At 46.5% G+C, this 6,148-nt stretch overlaps 1 protein-coding gene across 2 annotated transcripts in view; it reads left to right on the top strand.

Annotated features, from left to right (window-relative positions):
- The first annotated feature begins 1,347 nt into the window (after positions 1 to 1,347).
- The window catches only part of SEC23B (Sec23 homolog B, COPII coat complex component), a 44,757-nt gene continuing 39,956 nt past the window's right edge, over positions 1,348 to 6,148 (top strand). The window contains exon 1 of one of the 2 annotated variants that reach the window (XM_014530111.1): positions 1,348 to 1,784. The gene's annotated coding sequence lies outside the window, so the exon portion shown is untranslated. The remainder of the gene's footprint in view (positions 1,785 to 6,148) is intronic. The other variant, XM_005882449.2, reaches the window with a different exon arrangement.

The raw sequence follows: 6,148 nt of genomic DNA, 5'->3' as shown, positions 1-6,148 counted from the left end.
GACCTTGGAATAGCCCTTATAATGGAACACAGAGATTAACCTAGACAAGATTAAAATCAACAGAACTAGATAGAGACAGGATTTTTGGCAAAGGTCAGATAAGAAACTATGGAAATAAAACAAGGAACTGTAGAAGGTTACCCAAAACATACCATGATGTGATTATCGAGGCATGCTTATAGGATCAAATAGTATAAATACAGATGTAACAGGACAATAAAGGGAGAACCTGGCTATGCTGATCAACTGAACGCTGCTGTCTCCATGTCATTCCTTCTTCGCCGACTCCGTCCACACCTTTGGGGACCCCTGGACCTGCTGGGGCTGGACCCCAACACAGATCAATAAGCTTAACCTCATTGCTGCCTCTTATAAAAAGGTGTAAGACCGTTTTGGTGCCTGTGGAAGTTGCACTCTGCATAGTTAGGAGGTTTACTTCGTCTTCTAAAGTGCTTGACTATGACAATTCCCAACTATTCACCGCCTCTAGAACAACAGGGATAGAAAAGCCGAGAGGACCTGTGCTTCTAGCACAGCCTCCGCAGAGAGCGCAGCCATCAGGGCGAGCGAGGAGGAAACCTTGTAACGTGACAAAGCAGAACCAAACCTGTGGAATTTACGATGAATCTTTTCTTTTTAATATTTGAAGGGTTTTGTTTGTTCTGTTTTTTTACGTACAAAGAAATAGCATTCTGTCTTCAGGTAGATGTCTTGAATGACCCATTCATGCAAGTTCACTGAGTCCACCTAATGAAACCTACGTCCCTCGTGTACTGACATTAACACTGGCGGCACAGGTTGAGGCCATATTTCCGGATCAAACCGCGCCGGTTTGAGCAGATGCGTCAGGAACAAGAACCCTGCCCTAACCGGTTTGGCTCAGTGGATAGAGCGTCAGCCTGCGGACTCAAGGGTCCCGGGTTCGATTCCGGTCAAGGGCATGTACCTTGGTTGCCAGCACATCCCCAGTAGGAGGTGTACAGGAGGCAGCTGATGAATGTTTCTAACTCTCTAGTCCTCTCTCTTCCTCTCTGTAAAAAAATCAATAAAATATGTTTTGAAAAAAAAAAAAAAGAACGAGAACCCTGGCCGAATTTCCCCGGATGGCTCCAGTAGAGTGGCCGGTGACCCATCTTGCTCCCTCTGCAGCAACGAGGCAAAAGGCACGATGAATCTTAACTAGACCCAGAGACCGGCCTCCACACGTGAGTGCGCGCGCAGGCATCCCCACACTCACCGCCCCCACACTCCTTCCGCCCCGCCCCACCCTTTCCCGCGCGCTGACGCCTCTTTCCGGCCGGCTTCAGTTTCCTCTGCGCAGGGCCACCCCTTCTTCCGGGGCCATACGTCACCGTTCTCGCTTCCCTGTAACTAAGGTGATGAGAGGACCTTCCCACTGAAGCGGGCGGACGTCATGTTGGATCAAAGCGTGCACCTGAGGCGTGCTGGCTGCCCCTAGAAAACAGTCCGGCTGGCGCCGGGGTTTTCTAAAGCGGAAACGTTTAGCGGTGAACGTGGAGAAATGTTCTGAGGCACTGCGGTTTTGTAGAGCGAGGCACGAGTGTCTTGCCCTTTTCCAAGATGGCGGCGCGGCTTCTCTGAATGTCTTGCTTCCGCTTGCCTGCCGGAGGAGGCGCTTTTTGATTGGCCCGTGGACGGCGCCGGGAGGGACGCACAGAGACGCTGACCAATCGACTTAGAGCTGAGCTGGACTTGGCGGTGGGAGCTGCTGCCGGTGTCTTGTAGGTGCGGACGGCTGCGGCCAGGTGGACGGCTACGGCCAGGTGAGTGGGGGACGCCGGAGGGGCCAGAGGTCTGAGGGCACAGGCGTGGGAGTGTAGGCGGCGAAGGGTTTGCTTCCGGGGTGAATCCTTTTACCGGTGGGCAGAGGAACGGGTGCAATTGGTGATCCAGGGGTCTTCTGAGAGTGACGCTTTCCCCGCCAGGCCGGCTTTCTCCAGGCGGCAGGCCGGCTTCTGACTAGGGAGGTCTCTGAAAGGAGGGGTGCGAAAGGACCCAGACCCCTTTATCAGTTTTTGAACTCGCGTTTCGCGTGAAATGACTTCTGTTTCTTGATAGAGCTGAAACTAGAACACCGGACTTCTGACTGCCTTGGATTTAACCTTTGGTTAAACTTGGTTTCTGTGTCTTGAAAATATGCCTTGGTGGATGGAGTAAGAGGGGTTCCGATTTTTTTTTTTTTTTTTTGTCCGACACTTCTCGGATCTTTCCAGCCCTTTCACATATTCATTCATTCAGCTGTTAATCTCTTCAGATCCCCTTCCTTTTGAGAATTTGGCGTAAGCCATAGAACCATTTCCCTAGATGGTACTAGATGCACAGCCATTGACGCACAGAATTTCGCCTAAGTTTCAGAGGTTGTTTGAGCCTCAAGTTCTGGGTGGGTTATGTGCCCTTGGTTAAGAATCCATGCTGTACTGACACACTCAAAGGGCAGACTCCCTGAGCACCAAAGCCCATGGAAGCAAGTCCTGCTTTGAAGGTCAGTTTCTGCACAGCAGCACCTCTGCTATAGTCACAGCAGGTCCTCGCAGTTGATCGGCCTGGGGGTCAGTTCCTCCCGGTGATGCCAGCAACAATCAAGGCTCAATTACAACAGGATAGTGCCCACACGGACGTACCTGGAGCACCCAGCTCAGGTGAACTGGGAGGCTGTGCCACTGAACCCTACAGGACACCTACTACACACGGCCACTCTACCAAGTCCAGGGCACGTAGCAGCTCTACCGAAGTACATAGAAAGAAGCATAGGGAAGCAGCCAAAATTTGAAGACAAAGAAACCCCAAATGAAAGGACAGGAAACGTTTCCAGAAAAAAAAAAAAACCTAAATGAAATGGAGGCAAGCAAGCTACCAGAAACAGAGTTCAAACAATGGTTATAGGGATGCTGAAGGAACTTAGAACTTAAACAGCATGAAAATGGACATGGAACCCTGCTGGTATGGCTAAGTGGTTGAGCATCAACCCATAAACCAAGAGGTCACCAGATGGATTCTAGGTAAGGGCCCATGCCCATGGGTTGTGGGCTCGCTGCCCAGTAGGGGGCTTAAAGGAGGCAGCCGATAGATGTTTCTCTCCTTGATGTTTCTATCTCTCTATCCCTTCCCCTTCCTCTCTCTAAAATCAATAAAAACATAAGCAAAACAAAAACAGACATGGAAACCATTAAAATGAGTCAGTCAGTGTGAAGGATACGTTTAGGGTCCCTGGAGAAGGAATGCATGAGGCCAAAAGGGCTAAAGAATTATGAGTTAACTGGAGGCCCGGTGCACGAAATTCATGCATTAGAGGGAGGGAGTCCCTCCCCTGGGAACTGACCTTTAGACCTCTTCAGAATCGGCATTCCCTTTTGCTTATATTACATTCCACTTGCTAAGACCATTATCTTTCTCCTCTGGACCTGCCCAGAGAATTCTCCACCCGAAAAAGCCCACCCAGAGTCCTTTGAAGTCTCTGATTCCTCTTGTCCCTGGATGCTGGCACCATTTTGGTTTTCCAGATGACCTAATCTATATAATAAACGCCTAAGGGACCGTTACCGCAGAAAGACCAGTCGCTATGATGCACACTGACCACCAGGGGCAGACGCTCAACGCAAGAGCTGCCCCCTGGTGGTCAGTGTGCTCCCACAGGGGGAGTGCCGCTCAGCCAGAAGCCAGGCTCACGGCTGGCGAGCACAGCGGCAGTGGTGGGAGCCTCCCCTGCCTCCACGGCAGCACTAAGGAGCAGCAAGCCAGGTTGTAAGCAGCAGCAAGCCAAGCTGTAAGGAGCAAGCAGGCAGGTGGTAAGGAGCGAGGGATCCCGGATTGTGAGAGGGATGTCCACCTGCCGGCTTAGGGGATCGGGCCTAAGCCGGCAGGCAGACATTCCCCGAAGGGTCCCGGACTGAGAGAGGGTGCAGGCTGGGCTGAGGGCCCTGCCCCCCCAGTGCATGAATTTTGTGCACCTGGGAACTGATCTTTAGAATTCAATTATTTGATCAGACCTAACAGATACACTAACTGAAATGAAGAATAATTTATAGGAAATCAACAATAGAGTAGATGAAGCCGAGAGTCAGATCAGTGATTTGCAATATAAGGAAGCAAAAAACACCCAATCAGAACAGCAATAAGAAAAATAATCCAAAAAAATGAAGATAGTATAGGAAGCTTCTGGGATAACTTCTAGCATTCCACCATTCACATCATGAGTGTGCAAGGAGAAGAAGGAGAGCAAGAAGTTGAGAACCCATTTGAAAAAATGACAGAAAACTTCCCTAACCTGGTGAAGGAAATAGACATACAAGTCCAGGAAGCCCAGAGAGTCCCAAAGAAGATGAACCCAAAGAGGCCAATACTGAGACACATCATAATTACAATGCAAAAGGTTAAAAGATTCTTAAAAGCAGCAAGAGAAAATAAGTTAGTTACCTACAAGGGAGCTCACATAAAGCTGTCAGCTGATTTCTCAACAGAAACTTTGCAGGCCAGAAGGGGGTAGCAAGAAATATTTAAAGTGACGGACAGCAAGGACCTACAACCAAGATTATTCTACCCAGGAAAGTTGTCATTTAGAATTGAAGGATCTATAAAGAACTTTCCAGACAACAAAAAGCTAATGGAGTTCATTACCACTGAATCATTATTACATGAAATGTTAAAGGTTCTTATTTATTTATTTTTTAATATATTTTATTGATTTTTTACAGAGAGGAAGGGAGAGGGATAGAGAGCTAGAAACATCAATGAGAGAGAAACATGGATCAGCTGCCTCCTGCACACTCCCTACTGGGGATGTGCCCGCAACCAAGATACATGCCCTTGACTGGAATCGAACCTGGGACCCTTGAGTCCGCAGGCTGACGCTCTATCCACTGAGCCAAACCGGTCAGGGCAGAGGTTCTTCTTTAAAAAGAAGAAGAAAAAATAAACGATAAAAAATGTGAACAATAAAATGACAGTAAATATCTATCAAACAATTGAATCTAAAAAACAATAAACAAGCAAGCAAAACAGAAACAGACTAATAGATAACAGAGAACATTTTGATCATTGACAGATAGGGAGGGGGGTTAGGGGAATGGGTGAAAAAGGTGAAGGTGTTAAGTACAAATTGGTTGTTACAGAGTAGTCATGGGGATGTAAAGTACAGCATAGGGAATATAGTCAATAATATTGTAATAGCTACATATCGTGTCAGATGGGTGCTAGATTTATCAGGGTGATCACTTCGTAAGTTGCCTAAATGTCTAATCACAAGGTTATACACCTGAAACTAAAATAATATTGTATGTCAACCGTAACTGAAAAATAAAAAATGTTTTTTGGTTTTTGTTAAATAATACATGCTGTAGAAGAAGGCATGAGGGGAAGAGACAGTGGGAAACTGAGAGAGCAGGTTTTAATATGTAGTTGCTTGAGGACATTGGATAGAGCCAGTACCTTTTAATAATGAACTGTTTTGAGAAGGGAAGTAGCCAGTGAAGCCTGTTGAGGTACTTGCTGAGAACTGTGATCTTAGAATTACATCCATTTGCCATCCAGGAAGCTGCAGAAGTGCCTCCTGTGTACAGTGCTTCAGTTTCCCACTTTTGCCAGAAATAACAAATATATGCCATAGAGTTTCATATGGAACAAATATTTGGAATTTTTGTGGGTAGGTTATGTATAGTAGACTAATTCATTCGTTTTTCTAGCCATATATTACTATTATCTTGGTTCAAATCATTACAGTAAGGCGCTTCTGATAATAACATGGAGACAATTATTATTCAGCACTGTATGAAATGAGCACTAGAGTCCAGTAATATTGTAGATTCTTTAATTTGCTTCCCCTTGAGGTGCTTGTTCTCTTAAACCCTAATAGCTGAGACATGTGTTAGCCTACATTTTAGGATGTAAACAGGATGTATAAAATATTCGATGGAGTTGGTGTTATTGGGCTTGAAAAGGTTAGTCTGAATGACTATTTTATTACTGGAATCTTTCAAGGCATGGGCATGAGCAACCATGGTGAGTAGAGAGGTCTTGGTGAGGAAGTCACTCAGCATAATAGCAAACTTTCCTTTGTAATTTTGGTGATTCCAAGTAAAAATTCACTCAGAACTGGTGGCTGTTCCCATTATGAATTGGATTCCCACATCAA

The sequence above is a fragment of the Myotis brandtii genome, unplaced genomic scaffold (genome assembly GCF_000412655.1).
Source record: "Myotis brandtii unplaced genomic scaffold, ASM41265v1 scaffold72, whole genome shotgun sequence".
Classification (NCBI taxonomy): Eukaryota; Metazoa; Chordata; class Mammalia; order Chiroptera; family Vespertilionidae; genus Myotis; species Myotis brandtii.
The sequence above is the reverse complement of the archived record's forward strand: the minus strand, read 5'-3'. Positions and strand labels throughout refer to the sequence as shown.